General features: G+C 50.5%; 1 long non-coding RNA gene across 1 annotated transcript in view; it reads left to right on the top strand.

The window, feature by feature from the left end:
- The window catches only part of LOC112626087, a 10,570-nt gene extending 2,001 nt beyond the window's left edge, over window positions 1-8,569 (top strand). The window contains exon 3 of the long non-coding RNA XR_003119828.1: window positions 8,319-8,569. This is a non-coding gene — a long non-coding RNA (uncharacterized LOC112626087). The remainder of the gene's footprint in view (window positions 1-8,318) is intronic.
- Window positions 8,570-26,957: the final 18,388 nt, after the last annotated feature.

Below are 26,957 nucleotides of genomic sequence, written 5' to 3'. Positions count from 1 at the left end.
CTCAAGCCTGTAATCCCAGCACTTTGGGAGGCCGAGACGGGCGGATCACAAGGTCAGGAGATCGAGACCATCCTGGCTAACCCGGTGAAACCCCGTCTCTACTAAAAAATACAAAAAACTAGCCGGGCGAGGCGGCGGGCGCCTGTAGTCCCAGCTACTCGGGAGGCTGAGGCAGGAGAATGGCGTAAACCCGGGAGGCGGAGCTTGCAGTGAGCTGAGATCTGGCCACTGCACTCCCGCCTGGGCGACAGAGTGAGACTCCGTCTCAAAAAAAAAAAAAAGATTATCTAATTGTAGGAACAAAGCTCAAAAAATATATAAGCCACCAGAGCAAAGCAGAGGAGGACAGAGAAGCCACGTCAGACACGTGAAGGTGGGACAGACTCCTGTTTCCTCCAAAAGCCAACCTCCTTGTGTTGAGGAAAAGGGCTTTCTGTCAGCCTACTCATATCTCAGAGGGGGAAAGAAGTGGAGGCCTTAACAAAGTGAGATGCTGGGGGATGGGACCAAGCTTCTGACTTCCATATGTGACCATGTGACACCTTTGGACTGGGTATAGTCAGATAGGACTGGACCTGATGGTGATGGCCATGAACCCAAACTGCAGGCCACATACAGAGATATGCTTGTGACTTCCTAGAATGTGGTCCTGTCACTCTACCAGTTTGGTGAGGGAAATTAGCATAGACCAGCAAATTCTCCTGTGCTCAGCAGTCTAAAATCCTTGAAGATGGTCTGGGTCTTTCTCATGCTAATTTCTGCCTTAGAGGGCCCCTTCCAGCTGCTTGAGGCCCTCTGAGCATCTTCTCTGTGCCAGGCACTGTGATCCTGGTAAGGCGGATGCAGAGTTGAAAGAGACAGGAGCTTGCACTCTCAATAACTGTCCATATTTGTTTGGAGATGACCTGCATGTCCCTCCTTATGTCCAGAGGCTGGGGGAGCTGAGTGCCTGCTGGTGAGATACAGTGCAATGCTGTGGCTTAGGGAAAAGAGGGGAGCCCTGTTTTTTTTGTTTTTTTTTTTTTTTGAGACAGAGTCTCACTTGGTCACCCAGGTTGGAGTGCAATGATGAGATCTCAGCTTACTGCAACATCTGCCTCCCAGGTTCAAGTGATTCTCCTGCCTCAGCCTCCAGAGTAGGTGGGATCACAGATGCCTGCCACCAGGCCTGGCTAATTTTTGTATTTTTATTAGAGATGGGGTTTCACCATGTTGGTCAGGCTGGTCTTGAACTCCTGACCTCAAGCAATCCACCTGCCTCAGCCTCCCAAAGTGCTGGGATTACAGGCATGAGCCACCGCACCTGGCCTTCCTTTTTTTTTTTAAATGGAGTTTTGCTCTTGTCCCCCAGGCTGGAGTGCAATGGCATGATCTCAGCTCACTGCAACCTCTGCCTCCTGAGTTCAAGCAATTCTCCTGCCTCAGCCTCCTAAGTGGCTGGAATTATAGGCATGTACCTCCACACCTGGCTAATTTTTGTTTTTTTGTTTGTTTGTTTGTTTTTCAGTAGAGACAGGGTTTTACCATGTTGGTCAGGCTGGTCTCAAACTCCTGACCTCAAGTGATCCACCCACCTCGGCCTCCCAAAGTGCTGGGATTACAAGCAGGAGCCACTGTGCCTGGCCAGAGGGGAGCATATTGAGGGAGATTTTTACGGGAGGCAGCTTCTGAGCAGGGTCAGCAAGAATGGATGGGATCAGGGTGGGGAGATGGACATTCCCAGCACAAGGAACAATTTGTACAAAGGCCATGTGGAAGGCTCAGGAAAAGCAGTGTTGCATGGGGGAAGGGGATGGAGGAAGCAGGAAGGAAAAAAATGAGCAAGAAAACTGGAGAGGTGGTCAGGAGCAGATGATGGGTGACCTTGTGTGTGACAAGGTCCACGGACTGGACCTTATCCTGAGGGCCTGGCAGAATGAGCAGACTGTGGCCAGGTGAAAGAGGTGATAAGAGTAACCTGTGGGAATGTAGAGGGGAAGGGAAGGGCTGGAAGCCAACAGGTCAGTCAGGTCAGGGAGCCGAGCTCCCTGGCTCACTAGGGGAGGGGCAGATCCACAGCTTTTGGAGGCAGCCTGTGAGTTGGGGTGACTTCATGTCTCTAGCAGCCCTTGTTCCTCTTAGGACTTCTGAGTTGCTCTTCACTGAGCTGGGCCCAAATCCTTCCAACTCGCTGTCACCCGGAGAGCCTATAAGGAGGCGAGGCCCAGGCCCCACCCAGGGAGCTGGTTGCCACAGGTCCAGGTGAAGCGTGGGACGTACATTTCTAGCTACACCCTGGGAGGTTCTGAGGAAGACTGCTCTTGAGGGCCTGGCTTCTCCCTCTCCATAGGACCATCCCCTGCCTAGACTCCATCCTCGACCCCAGGTGGCTCCCACTACCCACTTACACCCCCGCTGGGGCTGTCCCAAAGTCAGCTCCAACCCAGTAAGTCAAAGGCTGAACTCACCAACCTGCTTCTCCTCTTCCCCAGTGTGTCCGATTCACATGTTCAGTCCTAAAACCTGACACTCCACTCGTCCCCACATCCCATCCATGAGCCAGTCCCGTAGGTCCTGTGTCCAGTTTTTTCTCTAACCCAACCCCATCTTTTCTTTTCTTTTGAGATGAAGTCTTGCTCTGTTGCCCAGGCTGGAGTGCAGTGCTGTGATCTCAATTCACTGCAACCTCCGCCTCCTGAGTTCAAGCAATTCTCTGCTTCAGCCTCCCGAGTAGCTGGGACTGTAGGCGCCTGCCATCACGCCCAGCTAATTTGTTTATATTTTTAGTAGAGATGGGGTTTCACCATCTTAGCCAGGCTGGTCTTGAACTCCTTACCTCATGATCCATCCACCTCGGCCTCCCAAAGTGCTGGGATTACAGGTGTGAGTCACCGCACCCAGCCCTTTTGTTTATCACTACCACCCTAGTCCAAGCTGCACAGGTGTCTGCCCTGACCATATTTACAGCCTCCTCACTGTGTCTGTCCCTCTCTCTGACTCTATTGCAACCTCATCATGACCATTTCCTAATTAAAACCACAAGAATGGCCCATAGTTCCCAGGATAAATTATCTGCCTTGTCCTGCCTTATTGGCTCCACCACTCTCAGCAATATACTCCACCTTCCCCTTTACCTAATTTCCCATGTAGAGTATGGATGCCATAATATGCCATAAGATTAGAGTTTAAAATAAAAATAAATAAATAAAATAGAGTATGGACTCAAGCTAGTCTTCCTGGGTTTGAATCCCGACTCTGCCACATATAAACTATGTGACCTTGGGTCAGTTTTTCAAGCTTTCTGTGCTCAGTCCTCCTCTCTAAAGTGTGGATAGTAATAGTACAACATACCTCCCAGGGCTGTTAGGAGAATTAAATGAGTTAAATATGTAAAGCCCTCAGTGTGTTATCTGTTACAGGACAAGCACTGTACAGTTACAGTTATCCCTCAGTATCCATGGGGGAAGGATTCCAGGACCTTTCATGGATATCAAAATGCATGGATATCCCTGATATAAAATGGCTTAGTATTTTCATATAACCTATGCACATCCTCCCATATACTATAGATCATCTCTAGATTACTTATAATACCTAATACAATGTAAATTGTATGCAAAGAGTTGCTATATTGTTTAGAGAATAATGACCCAAAAAAAGTCTGTACATGTTCAATACAATTTTTAAAAATAGATTTTCGATCCATGGTCGGTTGAATCCACAGATGCAGAATCTGTGGGTACAGAGGGTTGACTGTTTAAATGTTAGATGAATGATTCATTGTGATCCTTTAGGTCTGATATCTTTTTTTCTTTTTTTCTTTTTTCTTTTTTTCCTGCAGGCTGGAGTGCAGTGGTATGATCACGGCTCCCTGCAGCCTTACCTTCCAGGCTCAAGCAATCCTCCCACATCAGCCTCCCAAGTAGCTGGGACTTCAGGCATATGCCACCAAGCCCAGCTAATTTTTAAATTTTGTATAGAGACAGAGTTTCACCATGTTGCCCAGGCTGGTCTTGAACTCCTGGGCTCAAGCAATCTGCCTGTCTCTGCCTGCCTCAGCCTCCCGAAGTGCTGGGATTACCAGCCTTTTTTTTTTTCTTTTTAATGTGTCGAGGTCTCGCTGTGTCATCCGGACTGAAGTACAGTGAGCAAGATCACAGCTTGCTGCAGCCTCGAACTCTTGCATTCAAGCATTCCTCCCATCTCAACATCCCTAGTAGCTGGGACTACAGGTGCATGCCACCATACCCAGCTGTAGGTCTCAGAGTAAACTTAATTTCCTCCTGGGCTTTCCCTCAGACCCTAATCCAAACCAGGCTTCCTGTATACACTTCACATTTCCCTCTTTATCACCCTCATAGTTACCTGTCAGCTGCCACTCTCTCCCTCTAGATTGTGAGCTCCATGTGGGCAGAACTGTGTTTCTCTCAGACGCCCTGAGCCCCAGTGCCCCAAACAGCACCAGGCACATTGTAGGCAACCAGCACATACTTGCTGAATAAACAGATGAAGTGAAAGTTCACAGGTTCATCATGAAACAGAGGACACTGTCTACCCAACAAAATGCCCATCAATGGTACTTCACTCATTCATTCAACAATTATTAGTGCCTCTTCTATAGTCTTCCTCACACCATCCTGGTGGCAGAAGGGAAATAGGGAAACACAGAGATGAATAAGACAGATGTGGTTCCTGTCCTCAAAGACGCTACAGTCCACTGTGAGAAGGTGCTGTAATACATAGGAAGATACAGTGCAGTGCAGCCACATTGTTTTAGTCTATAACAATTTTGTTTCCTAGGAGGCTGGGGCTGGTCTTTGGAACAGTGAAAGTGAAAAGTAACCGAAAACAAATACTGTTTCCTGCTTTAGCCAGCACCGCCAGTTCCCAGCAAGCTACTTTTCTGTCTCTCTCCCTCCTTCCCTCCCTCCCTCCCTTCTTCCTTTTTTTTTTTTTTTTTTTGTTTTTTTTGTTTTTTTGAGATGGAGTCCCACTCTGTTGCCCAGGCTGGAGTGCAATGGGGCCATCTCCATTCCTGCAACCTCCACCTCCCAGGTTCAAGCGATTCTCCTGTCTCAGCCTCCCAAGTAGCTGGGATTACAGGTGTGCCACCAGGCCCGGCTAATTTTTGTATTTTTAGTAGAAACGGGGTTTCACCATGTTGGTCAGGCTGGTCTCGAACTCCTGACCTCATGATCCATCCATCTCGGCCTCCCAAAGTGCTGGAATTACAGGCATGAGCCACCATGCCCGGTCCCTTTCTTTCTTTTTTAACAGGGTCTTGTTCTGTGGCCAAGGTTGGAGTGCAGTGGAGTGATCATGGCCCACCGCAGCCTTGACATCCCAGGCTCAAGCAATCCTCCCAATTCAGCCTTCTGAGTAGCTGGAACTACAGGCACATGCCACCTAATTTAAAAAGAAAAATTTTGCAGAGGCTGGGCACAGTGGCTCATGTGAGGCGAGAGGATCACTTGAGTCCAGGAGTTCAAGACCAGCCTGGGTAACATAGGGAGATCCCGTCTCTTCATATATACATACTCTAAGCATAGTGTTGTGTACCTGTAGTCCCACATACTTGAGAGGCTGAGGTAGGAGGATCACCTGAGCCTGGGAGATCGAAGCTGCAGTGAGCCATGATGACACCACTGCACTCTAGCCTGGGTAACAGGGTGAGATCTTGTCTTTTTAAAAAAAAAAAAAAATTGCCAGGCGCAGTGACTCATGCCTGTAATCCCAGAACTTTGGGAGGCCAAGGCAGGTGGATCACGTGAAGTCAGGAGGTCAAGACCAGCCTGGTCAACATGGTGAAACCTGTTCTCTATTAAAAATACAAAAATTAGCCGGTTGTGGTGATGTACGTATGTAATCCCAGCTACTCGGGAGGCTGAGGCAAGAGGATTGCTTGAACCTAGGAAGAGGAGGTTGTGGTGAGCTGAGATTACGCCACTGCACTCTAGCCTGGGTGACAGAGCAAGACTCCGTCCATCTCCAAAAAAAAAAAAAAAAACCAGGTGCAGTGGCTCACGCCCATAATCCCAGCTCTTTGGGAGGCTGAGGTGGGCAGATCATGAGGTCAGGAGTTCAAGACCAGCCTGGCCAACATGGTGAAACCCTGTCTCTACTAAAAACACACAAAAAAATCAGCCAGGCATGGTGGTGGGTGCCTGTAATTCCAGCTACTTTGGAGGTTGAGGCAGGAGAATCGCTTGAACCCGGGAAGCGGAGGTTGCAGTGAGCCAAATTCACGCTGCTGCACTCCAGCCTGGACAACAAGAGCGAAACTCTGTCTCAAAAAAAAAAAAAAGAATTATAGATACAGGGTCTCCCTATGTTGCCCAGGCTGGTCTTGAGCTCCCGAGCTCAAGTGATCCTCCTACCTCAGCCTCACAAAGTGCTGGGATTATAGGCGTGATTATAGACCTGACCCCGGCCAGGGCTGTCTTTAGAGCAGGAAGAGTAAGTCCTGTCCCAAGGGCATCCAGGCCACCACCTTTTTCTCTGCCTGGAAACCTATTCAGCCTTCAAGGTGCTACTTAAGTAGCACTTGGTCCAGGAAACCTTCTTGCTCCTGCTAGAGGTCTGTATGGGCCCCAGTCACAGTTCTAGTGATTTTCTGGGAATATAGCAGGATTTGTCAAGGACAATCCAAATTTCATGTCATTTGCTTCTTTAAAAAAAGAAAAGGTGATTCAATGAATGTGTAACTACATGTGATTTCATGTTTGGACTTCAGCGGAGGCAGAAAATAGCCTCTGTCAGACCACGTGACCTGATCTGTGGTTTGGAGAACATGGTCACCATAATTACAGCATTGACCACATGCTGTAACAGTTTCCTCTCTCTTTCCCTCCGCCCCCCACTGTGCCCGCCCTTCCCCCAACACACACATACAGTGAACTTTTCAAGTGCTAGGACTATTTGCTTCCTGGCAGACCTTGATATCTGTTAAACAGCAGAGAAAATCTGTAAAATGGGCAGGCCATGCTTCAGCCACACAATGGATATAAAATGTGGAAACCGAAGACTATCTGATATAGGGGATGTGGGTAATTCACAGCAATTAATTACTGACTCTGATGCATGCCACCTGCTTTCTTATATCTGTTACTTCAGCAACCCAGAGAGGTACAGCAACTTCTCCCAGGACACACAGGCAGGGGTGGCAGAAGACATTTCAAATCTGGGTCCATCCAACTAAAAGGTGAAGTTCTTGTCACTACTTATGCTACCTCCCAGTACCCAGGGGCCATAAGCCCCCAAACTGGCCAAGACTACCTGATCTCTGTGCCTCCTCCCTCACTTCCATGAGATTCCCTCATGCCCTTTCCTTCTACACACCACTTTCATCAGTGCGGCTCCTGTTTGAAGAGCACTTCCAGTGGGTTCCCAAAGCAGTCCTGTCTTGGGGTCCAGGTTTCCTGTTTCAGGCAAAGCCTAAAGATGCATGTCATGCCTTCCCCAGACCTTCATCCCTCACTCCTGGGAGCTGCTAGCACAATCCATTTCACATGAGCACTTTCTTCCTGGTTTTTGTTTTGTTTTTTGTGATGAAGTTTCACTCTCGTTGCCCAGGCTGGAGTACAGTGGTGCAATCTCAGCTCACTGCAACCTCAGCCTCCCGGGTTGAAGCAGTTATCCTGCCTTCCGCCTCCTGAGTAGCTGGTATTACAGGCACGCACTACCACGCCCAGCTAGTTTTTTTGTTTTTTTTGCAGGGGGGGTAGACACGGGTTTCACCACGTTGGCCAGGCTGGTCTCGAACTCCTGACCTCAGGTGATCTGCCAGCCTTGGCCTCCCAAAGTGCTAGGATTACAGGCGTGAGCCACAGTGCCTGGACAGAAAGTGGTTTTTCTAAAAACCAGGAAGAAGCCAGGCACAGTGGCTCATGCCTGTAATCCCAGCACTTTGGGAGGCCGAGGTGGGTGGATGATGAGGTCAGGAGTTCAAGACCAGCCTGACCAATATGGTGAAACCCCATCTCTACTAAAAATACAAAAATTAGCTGGGCATGGTGGCGGGCACCTTTAGTCTCAGCTACTTGGGAGGATGAGGCAGGAGAATAGCCTGAACCTGGGAGGCGGAGGTTGCAGTGAGCCAAGATTGTGCCACTGCACTCTAGCCTGGGCAAGAGAGCGAGACAAGAAAGAAAGAAAAGAAAGAAGGAAAGAAGGGAAGGAAGGAAGGAAGGAAGGAAAGAAGGAAGGAAGGAAGGAAGGAAGGAAGGAAGGAAGGAAGGAAGGAAGGAAGGAAGGAAGGAAGGAAGGAGAGAAAAGAGGAGGAAAGAGAAGGAAAGGAAGGGCTTTCTCATTCTGTACATCAATTCCTCAGTGCCCCACAGCAGCCCTGAGAGGTAGACAGCTGAGATTTTTTTCACCCACATTGTGCAGAAGAGAAAATGAAGCTTTGGCCTACCCACAGGAGATCCCCTTACCTTGCAAAAGAACCAAGTTGTGGCTAAACTGGGATCTTCAGTCCCTGGACCATTTAGCTTGACTAAGAGAACAGGAATGGAGGCCAAAAGATCTACAAAATCCTCACATAGAGAAGATGACAGCTTCTACAAATAAATGTCAATTAGTTCATTTTCCCTTTGACTGTGTTCATTGTAATGCACCAATTACAACCTGACAAAAGTAAAACACTCCCAAGCACAAGCGGTCTTTTTTTTTTTTTTTTTTTTTTTGAGACGGGGTCTTGCTCTGTCGCCCAGGCTGGAGTGCCGTGGCCGGATCTCAGCTCACTGCAAGCTCCGCCTCCCAGGTTCACGCCATTCTCCCACCTCAGCCTCCCGAGTAGCTGGGACTACAGGCGCCCGCCACTTCGCCCGGCTAGTTTTTTTTTTTGTATTTTTTAGTGGAGACGGGGTTTCACCATGTTAGCCAGGATGGTCTCGATCTCCTGACCTCGTGACCCACCCGTCTCGGCCTCCCAAAGTGCTGGGATTACAGGCTTGAGCCACCGCGCCCGGCCGCACAAGTGGTCTTTAAACGACCTTATCATCTAGAGGTTCAAAGTCTCTTGAGGATAAGGCCTAGTCCAGGGCCCAGGGCTGAGTCCAGGCCTGGTGAGCAGAGTGCTAGGCTCAGGTGCCGTCAGGGCGGTAGGTGTGAAGGGCTGTCCAGTGATTGTTCTTACCCATCCTCTCAGCCGCTGGTCAGAGGGGCTCTGCCCTGGACTTGCCCTCACCACAGGCTATTTCTCATCCACTCCTCCACCATCTGACCTCCTCATTCTGCGATTCTGATTCTCTTCACTTTAGAACTAACACTTTTGACATCATTCAAATCAAAACATTAGATTAACCCCCAAAAGAGGGGAAGGGTTCAAACGGACACTGAAAGGTTAAGTGGCTGGCTCAGGATCCCAGTGTCTCCACAGCAGAATTCAAAAATGCTTCCAACGAGTGAAGCAGGAAGGGGTGAAGTTGCCTGGCCTGGAGGTTGTCTGCAGTTCTCCATGCCCATCACTCCATATACACACACAGCTCACTTTGTTTCTCTGCATTATTCTCCTGTCCCCAAACACATCCAATTCTCCTTATAGAAATGGAGAAACTGAGACCCAGGGAGTCAGAGGGGCCTGCCTAGACCAGCGGTGGCCAGCAGGTGAGCTGGGATTAGACCTGGAAGTGTGTCTATCAGCATTTCCCTCTGCCTATCCTGTACATCTCGGAAGCCGGTAAGGACCCCCAGGGTTGAGCCCAGATGCCATTTCTAGGTGCTTATAGACATAGCCAGCAGGGGGTGGGGGAGCAGTGCTGACCTTATGGGAAGTCAGCTCTGGGACCCGTGTGGTGGCCAGCCCTTGTCTGGGGCTCTCTGCTCCAACAGGCATGGACATTCTTATCATTCCAAGGCCCTCTTTTCACTCCAACCTGTCTGGGCTGTGTCTGGGGTGAGATGGAGCTGGGGCTGGGGGTGGGAAGAGTGAGGGGAATGGCAGGGATACGCCCCATAGCATACAAAGCATGCGGTCACACTCACTCACACTCAGACTCTGCACGCACCACGCAAATCCCACCTCCCTTCTCCTGCAACTCGCCCTCCATCCAGTGCTTGGGCTCTGACGTCAGACTGTCTTGTGTTAGAATCAATGATCAGCCCTCACTTACTGTCATTTAACCATTTAACTTGGCTTCGATTGTTTATTTGCAGAAGGAGGATAATAGTATTTACTTTGTAAGGTTGTTGAGAGGATTAAATGAGATATTAGGAAATTGCTTAGCACTATGCCTGGCATAGCTAAAGCTTTTGTTGTTGTTGTTTTCTTTTTTGTTTTTTTGAGATGAGTTTCATTTTTGTCAGCCAGGCTGGAGTACAATGGCACAATCTTGGCTCATTACAACCTCCACCTCCCGGGTTCAAGCGATTCTCCCACCTCAGCCTCCTGAGCAGCTGGGATTACAGGCACACACCACCACGCCTGGCTAATTCTTTTTTGTATTTTTAGTAGAGATGGAGTTTTGGCATGTTGGCCAGGCTGGTCTGGAACTCCTGACCTCAGGTGATCCACCCACCTTGGCCTCCCAAAGTGCTGGGATTACAGGTGTGAGCCACCACATCCGGCCAAACTATAGTCGTTACTGTTACTTTTACCTAATGCTCCCCTATAGCTCACTGGGATATTCTCATCCTCTCTGTCTGTCTCTGTCTGTGTCTCTGTCTCTCTCTCTCTCTCTCTCTCTCTCTCTCACACACACACACACACACACACACACACCCTGAGGCTAACTCCCAGGCTGCTCTCAGTCACTGACCTATGTGGCCGTCCTGTCACCCTCTGACCCCCTCTATCCAGGCAGGCTGGGACTGGGTCATGTGTCCAGCATTCCTTCTGCCCAGAATGCCCTCCCTTCCACCTCATCACAGTCCCAGCACCCCTTTCCTTCAAGTCCCAACTCTAGTTTTACTCTGCCAGGACCCCGCCTGACTGATTCCAGCCTTTCTGCTCTGTGTGGAGACCGCTGGGTGAGTCACTGCCCCTCAGCGCTGCCTTGGAATTCCTGACTCTGTCAGTGAGAAAGCCTCTTCATTCTTCCTCCTCAGTCTCTTACAGTTGGAAAAAAAAAAGAAAAAGAAAAAAAAGAAAGAAAGCATTTTTTAGGCAGTCCTGGGGCTCCTGAAATCAACCTGAGATTCCTGTGCCACCCCTCACCCCAGCACCTGTAGTCACTCATCCCACATCTCCCCAGGGCTGGGAACAGGCAGGACTGAGAGACCAGGAGGTAAGGGCCAGTCACCCAGATGGAAAGGAAGGGTAATCTACCAATCAGAAGAGGCTGGCAGGATCTCTGCGCTACTGGGGTCCCAGGAACAGCTTTGCTGAGGGATGGGGAAGCAGAGAGGCCTGTCAGGAGCTGAGAGTCCTGGAGTGGGTCCCTGAAGCCCACCTGCAGAGACTGGTGTCAAGGGAGGCCTTGCAGCCTGTAGGGCAGTGACCCGGGGAAGGGGAGAGGCAGGACCCACCACTCCTGCCTTTGCTGGGAAGGAAGATGCAGGCTTGTCCTATGAGCCCCCACAGGTGGTGTGGGAACCCACCGAGAGCATGGGAGAAGCTGAGGGAAGCAGGCACCACCCGGCATTGGGAAACTCTCCCTAACCATTCAAAACACCCAGTGGCCTTGTCAGGGGGGAGTTCTCTACCCAGCAAAGGAGAGGGGTAGGCAGAGGCTGGATCGCCGCTGCTTAGGGTGGGCTAGGAGGATCCCTGCCTTGGGTGGGCAAGGGACCAGGATTCTTCTCAAGTTCTTCCAGGATCTGAGAGTCAGTGCTAAAATTCACAGTCAGCGATGTCATGATCTAGAAATCTGGTTCTAAAATTCTGTCACATTAAAGTTCTGAAATGCCACAATTTTTTCATGATTCTGAGATTTTAAATATGATTCTAATTTTCTAGAACTGCTTAGTTCATTAGAAATGTCAGCTGGGCGCAGTGGCTCATGCCTGTAATCTCAGCACTTTGGGAGGCCGAGGCGGGTGGATCACGAGGTCAGGAGTTCAAGACCAGCCTGGCCAACACGGCAAAACCCTGTCTCTACTAAAAATACAAAAATTAGCCGGTGTGGTGGCGGGCACCTGTAATCCCAGCTACTTGGAAGGCTGAGGCAGAAGAATTGCTTGAACCCCTGAGATGGAGGTTGCAGTGAGCCAAGATCGCACCACTGAACTCCAGCCTGGGCGACAGAGCAAGACTCCGTCTCGAGAAAAAAAAAGAAATATAATGCAAGCCATGTATGAACAGTCACATTTTCTAGTAGCCACATTTTAAAAAGTAAAAAGAAACAAGTGAAATTAAATTTAGAAACATATTTTGGCTGGGCAAGGTGGCCTACATTTGTAATCCCAGCACTTTGGGAGAAGTTTGCTTGAGCCCAGAAGTTTGAGACCAACCTGGGCAACATAGCAAGACACTGTCTCTACAAAAAATTAATTTAAAAAAATTAGCCCAGCATGGTGGTGAGCATTTGTAGTTCCAGCTATTCGGAGGCTGAGGCAGGAGGATCGCATGAGCCCAGGAGTTTGAGGCTGCAGTGAGCTGTGATTGTGTCACTGCATTCCAACCTCGCTGACAGATCAAAACCCTGTCTCTAAAAAAAATAAATAAATATGGGCTGGGTACCATGGCCCATGCCTGTAAGTTCAGCCCTTTGGGAGGCCGAGGCAGAAGGATCACTTGAGCCCAGGAGTTTGAAACCAGTCTGGGCAACATAGTGAGGTTATATGTTGATATATAGCCTCATTATTTTAAATAATGATTTCTTTCATTATTTAAAAAAGTAAAGGCCAGGTGCAGTGGTTCATGCCTGTAATCCCAGCACTTTGGGAGGCCAAGGCAGGAAGACCACTTGAGCCCAGGAGTTTGAGACCAGCCTGGGCAATATAGTGAGACTTTGTCTCCACAATAAATAAATAAAATTAGTGGTGTGTGGTGGTGTGTGCTTGTGGTCTCAGCTACTTAGGAGACTGAGGTGGGAGGATTGCTGGAGAACCAGAGGTCAAGGCTGCAATAAGCCAAGATTGTGCCACAGCATTCCTGGGTGACAGAGCGAGACCCCATCTCAACAGATAAATACATAAATAAAATTTTAAAAATAAGAAATATATTATATTAAACCAACATACCCAAAATATCATTTTGACATGTAATTGATATAACAAAATGATTAATGAGATGTTTACATTCTTTTGTTTGTACTGAGTCTTCCAAATCCACTGTGTATTCTACTTAAAGCACGTCTCAATTTGGACTAGTCACATTCTCAGTGCTCTGTGGCCACATGTGGCTAGTGGCTACAGTGCTGGACAGCATAGTTTAGAAACCTTAAATCCTATGACTCACTTTTGTAAAATTCTAGGATGCTATGCCTCTGAGATTCTCGAATTCTGCAGCACACTGAGGTTCTGAAATGCTACAACTGTGCTTCCACCAGATTAAAATGTTTCATGAACTGGCCGGGCGCGATGGTTCATGCCTGTAATCCCAGGACTTTGGGAGGCCGAGGCCGGCAGATCACAAGGTCAGGAGTTTGAGACCAGCCTGACCAACATGGAGAAGCCCTGTCTCTACTAAAAATACAAAATTAGCTGGGCGTGGTGGCACATGCCTGTAATCCCAGCTACTAGGGAGGCAGAGGCAGGAGAATCGCTTGAACCTTGGAGGTGGAGGTTGCTGTGAGCCGAGATCGCATCCCTGCACTCCAGCCTGGGCAACAAGAGTGAAACTCTGTCTCAAAAAAAAAAAAGTTTCATGAACCACATCTTCTTTATCCAGTCTATCGGTGATGGGCATTTGGGTTGATTCCATGTCTTTGTTATTGTGAATAGTGCTGCAATAAACATATGTGTGCATGGATCTTTAAAATAGAATGATTAAGAAAATTTTTTTCTTTTTTTGAGATGGAGTCTCGCTCTGTCACCCAGGCTGGAGTGCAATGGTGCAATCTCGGCTCACTGCAACTTCTACCTCCTGGGTTCCAGTGATTCTTCTGCCTTAGTCTCCCAAGTAGTTGGGATTACAGATGCACACCACTAGGCCTGGCTAATTTTTGTATTTTTATTAGAGATGGGGTTTCACCATGTTGACCAGGCCAGTCCTGAACTCCTGACCTCAGGTGATCCGCCTGCCTAGGCCTCCCAAAGTGTTGGGATTACAGGCATGAGCCATCGTGCCTGGCCTATAATAGAATCATTTATATTCCTTTGGGTATATACCCAGTAATGGGATTGCTGGCTCAAATGGTATTTCTGGTTCTAGATCCTTGAGGATGATTCCTGTCTTCCACAATGGTTGAACTAATTTACATTCCCACCAGCAGTGTAAAAGCATTATGAGATCATGTCCTTTGCAGGGACGTGGATGGAGCTGGAAGCCATCATCCTCAGCAAACTAATACAGGAACAGAAAACCAAACACCACATGTTCTCATAAGTGGGAGTTGAACGATGAGAACACATGAACACAAGGAGGGGAAAAACACACACTGGGACCTGTAGTTGGGGGTTGGGAGGTGGGGAGTAGGGGGAGGGAGAGCATCAGGACAAATTGCTAATGCATGTGGGTCTTTTTTTTTTTTTTTTTTTTTTTTTTTTTGAGACGGAGTCTTGCTCTGTTGCCCAGGCTGGAGTGCTGTGGCCGGATCTCAGCTCACTGCAAGCTCCGCCTCCCGGGTTCCCGCCATTCTCCTGCCTCAGCCTCCCGAGTAGCTGGGACTACAGGCGCCCGCCACCTCGCCCGGCTAGTTTTTTGTATCTTTTAGTAGAGACGGGGTTTCACCGTGTTAGCCAGGATGGTCTCGATCTCCTGACCTCGTGATCCGCCCGTCTCGGCCTCCCAAAGTGCTGGGATTACAGGCTTGAGCCACTGCGCCCGGCCGCATGTGGGTCTTAAAACCTAGGTGACAGGTTGATAGGTGCAGCAAACCACCATGGCACACAAACCAGGTTACACAGGTATACATGTTCTACACATGTATCCCAGAACTTAAAGTAAAAATAAACAACAAAAAAAATTAGAAATAATAAAATGTTTCATGAGCCCCAAATCTGCATTTAAAGGCTTCTGCCCACACATGTTTTGTATGGAAAGAAATCCAGATCCCTATAGAGCCCGTGGGGTGCGGTGGGAGCAAGGAGCCCTCCTTGGCTGCCCCCACCATCTGGCCAGCCTGTGGGAGAGGGGATGGGCATGATCCTTGCAGAACTACCTCTCCCGCCATCCCTCCAGCATGGCACCTCTCCATCCATGTGTGCCTGGAAGTGAGGCTCCTGCCTTCCAGTCCTCCTGGGGAGGGGGTGTGCCCCTGCCTCCTTGCCTTGGTTTCTGTCCACTCTGGGGCATCTGGGGGCAGCAGTAGCAGATGGAGCAGGGGAGTCAAAACCCCAGATGGAATCTCCTGAGGTTGGAACTGATCTCCATTTGCTTAAGGCTGGATCCCTCAGGAGCCTGGGGAGGGCAGAAGTCAGAGGCCTGCGGCCTGGGGCTTGGAGAGCCAGAAGGGCTTTGTGAGGACATGTGATGGCTCCTTTCACAGTGCACATGGGGAAACTGAGACCCAAGAACAGAAGGGGTTTCCTGAGTTAGGCACAAGGTGAGTGTCGTGCTCTGCCAGAAGGAATGTCCTCCAGGTAGCCGCAGGCTTCTCTTCCTACTCCCAAGCTCCCTCTCCCATCCCCACTTGTGAGGAAGTCGAGGCACAAACCCGGCATGGTGGACGTCAGGGAGGCTGCAGGAAGGCCCCCCATAGCTGTTGTGTCCAGGTGGGTGACTTCTCGGCTTTGGGATATGTCTTCGTGTCTTATGGTTTGGGCTGCTGTAACAAAATAGACTGGGTCGTTTTCAAACAACAGACATTGTTTCTCACTATTCTTTTTTTTTTCCTTCTGCTTTTGAGACAGAGTATTGCTCTGTCACCCAGGCTGGAGTGCAGTGGCGCAATCTCAGCTCACTACAACCTCCGCCTCCTGGGTTCAAGCAATTCTTGTGCCTCAGCCTTCCGAGCAGCTGGGATTACAGGTATGCACCACCACACCTAAATTTTTTTTTTGTATTTTTAGTGGAGACAGGTTTTTGCCATGTTGGTCAGGCTGGTCTCAACTCCTGACCTCAAGTGATCTGCCTACCTTGGCCTCCCAAAGTGCTGGGATTACAAGTGTAAGCCACTGCACCCAGCCTGTTTCTCACCATTCTGAAGGCTGGGAAGTCCGAGATGAAAGCTGTGGCAGATTTGGTGTCTGGTAAGGGCTGGCTTCCCCATTTGTAGATGGCACCCTCTCACTGCATCCTCACATGGTGGAAGGGGTGAATGAGTTCTCCCGGGCCTATTCCATAAAGGCACTAATCCCACTTATGAGGGCTCTGCCCTTGTGACCTAACCACCTCCCAAAGATCCTACCTTTTAACATCATCACCTTGGGAGTTAGGATTTTAACATGGATTTGGGAGGCACACAAAGATTCATACCGTAGCAGGATGCCCATGCCAGGCTCAGAAACCTCCTGGTTAGAACCTTGCCCCAGGCTCTCCCTTGGCCCGGAACCATGGGTCCTGCAGACGGTCTGGGGAATGGGTGCTGGGCCACAGGCAGCAGCCTGGGTGAGGTGTGATGAAGCTGGAGCTGAGTGCTGAGGGTCTCAGTCAACAATCATCAGCTTCCTTCTACATCTGCTCTGCTCCCCAGCTCTGGATTCCATTCCAAAACCCTTTTGTAGCCACAGTCCCATTTTAACTTCACAAGCACCCAAGAGGAAAAGAAGGCAGGGGGACTTGACATCAGCACATAAACTCCCAGCCAGAGGGCAGAGGGCAAGTGTGAGAACTTTGCTACTGCTCAACTCCATGCCATCCCTCTTCTTCGTTTTTTTTTTTAGACAGGGTCTCACTCTGTCACCCAGACTGAAGTACAGTGGTGCCATCACAGCTCACTGCAGCCTCGACCTCCTGGGCTCAAGCGATCCTCCCACCTCAGCCTCCCAAGTAATTTGGACTATAGGTGTAAGCCACCACACCCAGCTAATTTTGAAAATTTTTGTAGAGACAGGATCTCACTATGTTGCCCAGGCTGATCTTGAACTCCTGGGCTTCAGCAATGCTCCTGTCTCAGCCTCCCAAAGTGTTGGGATTATAGGCATGAACCACCATGCCTGGCCTAGTCCCCTTTTTACAGGTGGGGAAACTGAGGCCCAGAGAGGGGCTATGACTTGTTCCAGGCTACAGAGCCAGAGGGAGGCCGAGTCTAAGCTCCTGAGAGTCGTGGGCATTGCCCATTGAGGAAGCCCTCCACCTTGCTGTGCTCCCAGGCACCCAGACCCTTGGCGGCCGAAGAGACAAACATCAGAGGTCAGTGACAGCCACATTTTCCATGGGATGCTTCCAGGCTGGGTTTCCCCTCAGAGGAAAACCCCAAGGTTGTTCCACGTGGTCAGGAGAACTGGGAAGGAAATGACAGAGATCCTGCCACAGAGGGCAACAGAAAACAGCCTGGCCTTTGGCCTCTAGGGATCTAGCTCAGCCAAAGTCTGGTTTGGAAAGGGAGATGGGGGGCACAGCAGGAAGACAGCCTTGGAATCCAGATTTGAAAAAGCACAAGCTTTGGAGTGAGACGGCCTGGACTCAAGTCCCCAGGGTTGCTACTAAGTGGCTATGTGGCCCCGTGTCTGTGGCTCCACCTGGGCTCCCCCCTCTACATGGGCAATGCCCATTTCTGGTGAGAATCTCAGTGCATATAAGCTAAGCCTATAGTTGCTGAATAAATGCTAGTTCTCACTCAAATGCCCCTCTGGGAACCAATCAGGTCCTAGGGCCCCCCATCTGCCACTCTTTGCTGCCATAAATATGCTCCATAAATGATTATTGAATAAACAAATGAATGAATGAATGCTGCCAGCCCAAAATATAAGGAAAGGCTTTGAACCCATCTATCAGGAGACCCAGCAGACTGACACAACTTGTTGGGTGGCCCTTTTTTTTGTTTTTGAGATGGAGTCTCGCTCTGTCGCCCAGGCTGGAGTGCAGTGGTGCTATCTCAGCTCACTGCAAGCTCCGCCTCCCGGGTTCATGCCATTCTCCTGCCTCAGCCTCCCGAGTATCTGGGACTACAGGCGCCCGCCACTACGCCCGGCTAGTTTTTTGTATATTTAGTAGAGATGGGGTTTCACCATGTTATACAGGATAGTCTTGATCTCCTGACCTCATGATCCGCCCGCCTCAGCCTCCCAAAGGGCTGGGATTACAGGTGTGAGCCACTGCGCCCGGTGCTCCATAATTAACCTCTCTAAAGCACTCACTACGCATCAGGCTTTGCTGGGAACTGCAGAGCACTCGGTTTTCCCAGCAGCACTCTGAGGAGCTATGACTATTATCCCCGGACTCCAGATGAGGAACACTGAGGCATGGAGAGGCCACAGAGCCCTGAGGTCACACTGCTAGTTGTGGCAGAGCCTAGACTTGGACCCAAGCAGCCTGACCCCAGAGTCCCTGTTCCTTGCTCTGGGATGGCTCTTGGGGCTTTTATTTTTATTTAAGATGAAGTCTTGCCCTCTTGCTAAGGCTTGAGTGCAGAGGCATGATCTTAGCTCACTGCAACCTCCGCCTCCTGGGTTCAAGCAATTCTCCTGCCTCAGCCCCCCTAGCTGGGATTACAGGCGCCCATTACCATGCCTGGCTAATTTTTGTAATTTTTAGTAGAGACGAGGTTTTACCATGTCGGCCAGGCTGGTCTTGAACTCTGACTTCAAGAGATCCACCAGCCTCGGCCTCCCAAAGGGCTGGGATTACAGGCATGAGCCACCACCCCCCAGCTCTGGGGGCTTTTAGCCTCCCCTTCCTGGCTTCCCTGTTTCTCCGCCAAGGACTCCTGTGGGGTGAGACTCCCTTTCTCAAGTTGGTGCTGCTTAGGGCTTCCCAGTGGTCTTAGAGGCTCCTGCAAATCAGCCTTGGGGAGTATATGTGGCAGATGAAGTGGAGGCTCTGCCCAGCCTGAGACTGTTGCTCAGGTCCTTTGTCAGAGACTAATTCTCTGCAGCTTTCTGGTTGCTTCCTGCCTCATTCTGAGGCAGGAAGCAAGGCCAACAGGGATTTTGGCTCCAGCTCCTTTGTCCTCACTCAGCTCATCCTCCCCCTCCCCTACTCCAACTTCTGGACCAGCCTCTTTTTTGCCTAACCAGGGACCTTGAACTTAATTTCACTTCCAGGCTGACTTCCCAGTGTGACAGCAGCAACTCAGGGCTGGGAATCCAGAGACTGCCAAGAACTGAAGGGTGCTTTTCTTTCCGGGTGGGCAGATTTGGAGAAAGCCGGCCCTAAGATGGGAGAGATATGGGTGGGTCTGGAATGTGTAAGCAGCCCATACCTGCACATCAATTTACAAAGAAGCTCCACAGTGATACAGTTGGTTTATCCCCAACCATGCCTGTTAGAGAGGGGTTAGCTTGTTATCATCCCAATTGAACAGAAGAGGAAACAGGCTCAGGAGCATTTAGTGACCTGTTCATGACTATGTAGACATTTAGGGGCAAAAGCAAATGTTTATCCAATTCTGCAAAGATTGTATAAGAATACTTTTTTTTTTTTTTTTTTTGCAGAGTCTTGCACTATTGCCCAGGCTGGAGTGTAGTGGCACAATCTCAGCTAATCCTGCCACCACACCTGGCTAATTTTTGTATTTTTAGTAGAGATGGGGTTTCACCATGTTGGCCAGGCTGGTCTTGAACTCCTGACCTCAGGTGATCCACCCGCCTCGACCTCCCAAAGTGCTGGGATTACAGACGTGAGCCACCATAATACTATTATTATTGCAAATATTTTCTAAGTTCTGACTGTGCCAAAAGCTTTCCTCTTATTACCTCATTTAATCCTCTCAACAACTCTAAGTAGTGATCTCTGTTTTACAGATGAGGAAACTGAGGCTCAGAGAAGCAAATTACCTGCACAAAGTACACTTGTCACATCCACTAATCAGAATGTGAAAGCCAGATTTGAACTCAAGTTTGTCTGGCTCTAAAGTCTGAGGCTTTACAGGCAAGATTCCACCTCAGGTGGAGGAGTTACTGTTTCCCAGTGCAGGGGGTGGGGTAAGCCTGACTTCACCCACCTGTTCGTGGTGCTGCTTTAGGCCTGGTGCACACAGCCCTGGGAACCCTGCAGGCAGTGGGCCCTGGAGAATCTAACAGCTACTGCAGGATTTGGGGGGCACTCTGGGGCCATGTCTGAGTGTGACCCCTCTCTGCACAGCAGCAGCCCCTGGTCTAGGCAAAGGTGGCCCTCTGACAGCCTCACAGATGAACTCTGCAAAAGCAGATTCATTCATTCACTCAATACCAGCCAAGCAGCCTTCACATCTCCACACACAGACACCCAGTTATTTTGCCAACCTCCCAACCATGGCAAGCTACATAATTTGCAGGGTCCAAGTGCAAAATAAAAATGTAGAAGCCTTTGTTCCATCATTATTAAGAATTTCAAGGCCTGGTGCAGTGGCTCACACCTGTAATCCCAGCACTTTGGGAGGCCAAGGCAGGCAGATCACCTGAGGTCTGGAGTTTAAGACCAGCCTGGCCAACATACTGAAACCCCATCTCTACAAAAAATACAAAACTGGACATGGTGGCATGCGCCTGTAGTCCCAGCTACTCAGAAGGCTGAAGCAGGAGAATCACTCAAACCTGTGAGGCGGAGGTTGCAGTGAGCAGAGATCATGCCACCGCACTCACCAGCCTGGGCGACACAGCGAGACTCCGTCTCAAAAAAAAAAAAAAAAAAAAAGAATTTCAGGACAGCAACTACAGTGCATTCAACCAAGCATGGGCCCTGTGAACTGTAAAGGTCACAGGCCTGTGGTGCCAGCCCTGTCCCCAGCTCATCTCACTCTTTCTCCCCCTGGTTCTCCCCCTTACCCCCAGCCACTTTCTCCTCCTTTCACATCCTCATGCTAAGCTCAGGGCTTTTGCGAAGACTGTTCTTCCTGTCAGGAACCCTTTCCCAATCTTCCCTCATAACTGAGTCCTTATGATTCAGGTCTCTGCTGAAATGTCACCTTCCTGGTGCCCCAGCCTAAAGTAGCCACCCACACAGCTCTCCATCCTGTCTGCAATTTATTCCCTTTATAGTTTGCACCACAATCTGTGACCTTATGTCTATTTGTCAGTTTACTGTTTACTGTCCAACTTCCCTGCTATCTGTCCTATTCAGCACCAAATCCTCAGCACCCAACCCAGTGCTTGGCTCACAGTATGTATTCAATAATTATTTGTGGCCAGGCGCGGTGGCTCACACCTGCAGTCCTAGCACTTTGGGAGGCCGAGGTGGGTGGATCATTTGAGGTCAGGAGTTCGAGACCAGCCTGGCCAACATGGTGAAACCCCACCTCTAATAAAATACAAAAATTAGCCAGTAGTGGCAGGCACCTGCAGTCCCAGCTACTCGGGAGGCTGAAGCAGAAGAATCGCTTGAACCTGGAAGTTGGAGGTTGCAGTGAGCCAAGATTGCATCACTGGACTCCAGCCTGGGGGATAGAGACTCTGTCTCAAAAAATAAATAAAATAATAATTATTATTTATAAAACAGTGAATGAGTAAATGAATGAATGAATGGACACCAACATCCTAACAATATTCTCTCACCCTTATGTCTCTCCCTTGGCAACCCAGACGAGCACAGATGTTCCCCGAATGTCCTGGTACCTACGACACCCCAACAGACAGCAAGGGAACCGAGAGGGGCAGGCCTTGAAACAAGGACAGATGGAAGTGGCAAGGCCTAGAGAAGAGGAGAAAAAGAAAGAAAAGAAAGAAGGGTCGGGTCCAGTGGCTCATGCCTGTAATCCCAGCACTTTGGGAAGCTGAGGCAGGATTGCTTGAGCCCAGTAGTTCAAGATCAGCCTGGGCAACATGGCGAAACCACAATTCTACAAATTAAAAAAGAGAAAAATAAAAGAGGAGGAGGAAGAGAGGAAAGAAAAAAGGAGCCCACAGGAAGGAGAGAAGAGGTAGACAAAGAGGGGAGAACTTGTTGAGCGTGGTGATAATCCCATTTCTTATTAGTGAAACTAATAATTACCATTAATACTTTACTGGCCCCTCCCTGGCCCTTTCATCCAGGCTGGTGGGGAGGTTTTGAAGATGAAAGTCTGGGGGGCCTCTCTAGATGCAGGTTTCGGGGATTCACAACTACTAATTAAGCTTGGCAGCCCCTCCAGTTCCCTCCCCCACCCCCAGGGATGCTGGGCCACCTGACTCAATGCCTTTCCAGGTGGGACACAGCAGGAAGCTGCTCCCTGGGCTGGGCCTCCTCCTGAGAGGTACTGAGTAGCTGCAGTTGTGGGGGGTGGGGCTGTCAGCCGAGACAGTCATGGGGAGGGGCCGGAAAGAGGAACCTCACACCAGGTGGCTGAGACTCAGGAGCCCTGCCCCCAGCTGAAATTACAGCCCCATCCCTGAGGCTGCCCCTCACCCCACCCCAGGGTCTGTGTGTCTCTGGGCCCTGCCAGATGGTAGTGGGGGAAGGGTGCCAAAGGGAGAGGAGGCTTCAATCAGACAAAGAGACAGAGCCAGCATATCCAGCTCCTCCGTGTGGCCCCAGGGGCACCGAGTCCTGGTCTCTGGCATCCTCAGGGTCTATTTTGTTCCACCTCCCCTCACAGAGGCCTCCTCTCTCTAGTGGCCATGACTGGCATCAGCCAACCTGTCCCGCATACCTCCAGTGATGGGGCCTTCACTACCTCCCAGACTGTGGGCTGCGTGAAGGGATCTCATCCAATCCCTGGACATGAAATGCAACCTAGAGGCTTCTGAAGTTGCATCAGCAGTCCTGAGCTTTCCAATGAGCTCCAACTGCTTGCCCCATCCTTCTACTAAGATATCACACAGAAGGCTCCAAAAATAGCAGGGCCTGAGCCTGATTCCAGCCTCCACCCAAGTTGTGACCTCCTCTGGCCCTCCCCACCTTGGTTAATAGCCCCATCATCCACCCGTTGCTCAAACCTAGAACCTACAATCATCCTCACCCCTGCATCCAATTCATCTGAAAATTCTACAGATTCTGCTTCCAAAGTATCTCTCAGATCTGACCATTGTTCTCCATCTGCACAGCTGCCATCCCAGTATGAGCCCCCCGTCACCTCTCACCAGCATGACCATCTCCACCTCCTCCTGCTCCCTCTTGCTCACCTTCAGCTGATTCTCTAAAGCTAGAGTAGACTTTCATTTATTTTATTTTTATTTTTTGTAAAGACAAGGTCTTGCTTGCTATGTTGCCCAGTCTGGACTCAAACCCTTGGGCTCAAGCGATCCTCCCACCTCAGCCTCCCAAAGTGCTGGGATTACAGGTGCAAGCCATCATGTCTGGCCCAGAGTGGACTTCTAAAGACAAATCAGAACATGTGGCTCCCTGCTTAAAGGTCTTCACTGCCTTCCCATGCAATTAGAATATAATCTACACTGGGCGGGGCACAGTAGCTCACACCTGTAATCCCAACATTTTGGGAGGCCAGGGAGGGTGGATCCTTTGAGGTCAGGAGTTTGAGACCAGCCTGGCCAACATGGTGAAACCCTGTCTCTACTAAAAATGCAAAAATTAGCCGGGTGTGGTGGCACGTGCCTGCAATCCTAACTACCCGGGAGGCAGAGGTTGCAGTGAGCCGAGATCGCACCACTGCACTCCAGCCTGGGCGACAGAGCAGACCTGTCTCAAAATAAGAACAACAACAATAATAATAATAAAACTACACTCCTTGACAAGGCAGGCCTTAGCAGTCCTAGAGGATCTGGCCCCTACCCTCAGGGACAGCCCTACCACCTCCTCGCTCCTGGCCCCAGCCCTGCCTCCTTGCAGTTCCTCAGGCTCCTCCCAATCTTGGCAGCCTGTGCACGGCTGTCCTCTCTGCCCCGAAGGCTGCTCCCCCAGCCCTCCTCATGGCTGCACCTCTCAAGCTTCAGGTCTCAGCTTCTATATCTCCTCTTGAGCCCTCCCTGCGCCTGAGCCCTGCCCACCTCGATAGTGAGCCTACCTTGGAACCTTCTCAGGTGTGCATATTTCCTTCATAGCCCTTACCACAATCTCTAATAATAAAGTTGTTGGCGGGCTTATTTGTACAATGCCTGGCTGTCTCCCCATTAGGTTGTCCCTTCCGTGGGGAAGGAGACCCATGTCTGTGTTATCCATTGCTTTATCGCTCACTAGTGCCTTGCACACAGTAGGTGCTCCATAAACCCGCTGAATGAATAAATGACTCGGGATCCATGCCCTGGCACTGCCAGCCCATCGGGTCCTGCCCTTCCCTTTGGATGGACTAAGTGCAGGTCCTCTGCGAGCTGGCCTGCGGCAGGCAGGGCGCACGGAGGCCGGGTGCCATCTTTGTCCACTTACTGCACCCTGAACCAGCTGAGTGACCTGGGCGCAGCCCTGACCTCCTCCCACTTAAAGCTTCTCGCTTAGTAAAATGTGAATAACAATCTGAGCTCCCGGGGTGTAATGGGACACAAAGGGAGAATGTACATCAAGGCCTTCGCCACATCACAACCACATCTTAGGACGTTCCCACCATCTTCTGGGCTTCGAAACCCAGACGCCTCATCCTGCGCCTTCCGCCCACCCTCCATCCTCCACGGGTACCTGCCCCGGCCGAGGCGGGTCCTTCCCCTGCAGCACGGAGATCTGGCGCCATCTAGAGGGCACTTCGGGAAGACCGGGCGTTCCCCGCCCGTGTGTTCCACGCACCGTGGGTGGGGCCGCACCCCGGGACCCCGCCCGGACCTTCCTCACCGGGCAGGGTTGGGCCCAGGATCAAACCGAGGATCTGCCTCCCTTGGGTCAGAGGGATGGAGACCTCTCACCCACCGCCCCCAAGGCCCAGGCCCAACCTTTGATCTTACCTCCCACCCACCCTCTCCCCTCAGCACATGGACTTCTCCCGAATCCTGGAATGATCCCAGTTCCCCTTTGATTCAAGACCTTACCATGGGCTGTTTTGTGAGCTGGGAGTTCTCTCTCACCCTCTTCTTCCTGTTCCAGCTGGCTCCTACTCCCATTTTGGGCCCTCCAGCGCGGCCCCTGAGCAAGCCAGAGCCCTCTGTTTCCCCCGTTCCTTACTTTGTCCTTGTTTCTTGCCCATATTCCCTGCTAGGCAAAGCCCCTTGGCAGCAGGCCCTGACGCAGTCACTGTATGCTGAGGGCTGAGATGACAGGTCCTGGGGCACACAGGGGCTCCTATCAGTTGCTTGCAGACAGCGTGTGAGTCCTGTGAGCACGGGAGCAGGTGAATTACAGCCCTGGAGGACGGAGCCTGCAGGTCTCTAGAGGGGCACTGCTTCAGAGGGAGCCATCTCCAGGCCTTTTGTAGCCCCTCCTTCCCTGCAGGGTGTGCACCTGGCCTAATCCCCAACACACACAGCGCCGCCGCTCTCCCTTGTGTGCCGCACTTACACATGCAGACCAGAGCTCATGTGTGTTCTGGGGCTCAGACCAGCAATAGACCCATGACTCCAAGACAGCTGCATGGCAGCCAACACTTTTGAGAAGGTCCCCCCTCCAAGTCCCAGGACCACCTGGGCCACAGTTGGTGTCTGATTCCTGGCTGTGTTTCTTGGTGAGCAAACTCACCCTGTCTGAGCCACAGCTTCTTCCCACCCTTCCTCTGTTCCATTTGCAAACTACCCTTCAAGGGGAGGAGGGGATAGAGCTCCTGGACAAATGAAAGCATGAGCTGCTGCCGAGAATGGGGAGCACGGGGGCTTCCAGGTTGAGCTTGAGGATCCAGGAAAGGGCTTGGCTTCTGCTTGCTCCAGGATAATTCCCTGCTCTTCCTTCATCCAATCAACAGATACTTACAAAATGCCTGCACCTGAGGTTACAAGAATTGGGGCTCTGGAGTCAGACTGCTTGGGCCCAGATCCTGGTGCCCCACTTAGAGCTGTTGATCTTTTACTTGTGTCCTCAGTTATAACACGGGGGGATTAAACATTTTCTACCTCCTATGGTTGTTGAGAGGAAGCTGCTTGCTTTCCACTTCCCAGATGAGAACTTTCTCCAGCTCCTGCTGCCACATTTGCCCCCACCGTCTTCCTTCCTCATTAGCACCTGAGGTGAGCTGTCCACACTCCTGCCTAAAGCCGATGCTTCCACATGTGCAGCAGAGGCCCTTACCTATTGCCTGCTCAATGTCAGGGCTCCAGCATGTTTTTCCTTCACTTTCAGACTATTCCCAGCGGTGTTAAAATATCTGTTATTGATGCAACCTTGAAAAAAAAGAACCTCTTGATCCCACATCCCCATTCTCCATCTGCCCCCTGGCACATCTCTGCAGAAAAACTCAAGAGCTGTCTATGAAGGAACTGTGCATGGTGGATCACTCCTGTAATCCCAGCATTTTGGAAGGCCGAGGTGGGAGGACCACTTGAGCCCAGGAGTTCAAGACCAACCTGGGTAACATAGGGAGACTCAGTATTTAAAGAAAAATGAGGGCCAGGCACAGTGGCTCACGCCTGTAATCCCAGCCTTTGGGAGGCCGAGGAGGGCGGATCACTTGAGGTCAGGAATTCGAGACCAGCCTGGCCAATGTGGTGAAACCTCATCTCTACTAAAAATACAAAAATTAGCCAGGTGCAGTGGTACAAACCTCTAATCCCAGCTACATGGAGGCTGAGGCAGAGAATTGCTTGAACCTGGGAGGCAGAGGTTGCAGTGAGCCAAGATTGCACCACTGCACTCCAGCCTGGGCAACACAGTGAGACTCCATCTCAAAAATAACAAAATTAAATTTTTTTTTTTTTGAGACGGAGTCTTGCTCTGTCGCCCAGGCTGGAGTGCAGTGGCCAGATCTCAGCTCACTGCAAGCTCCGCCTCCCGGGTTTACACCATTCTCCTGCCTCAGCCTCCCGAGTAGCTGGGACTACAGGCGCCCGCCACCTCGCCCAGCTAGTTTTTTGTATTTTTTAGTAGAGACGGGGTTTCACCGTGTTAGCCAGGATGGTCTCGATCTCCTGACCTC

The sequence above is a fragment of the Theropithecus gelada genome, chromosome 6 (assembly GCF_003255815.1).
Source record: "Theropithecus gelada isolate Dixy chromosome 6, Tgel_1.0, whole genome shotgun sequence".
NCBI classification, from domain to species: Eukaryota; Metazoa; Chordata; class Mammalia; order Primates; family Cercopithecidae; genus Theropithecus; species Theropithecus gelada.
Note: the sequence above shows the minus strand (reverse complement) of the source record. Positions and strands in the feature narration are given on the sequence as shown.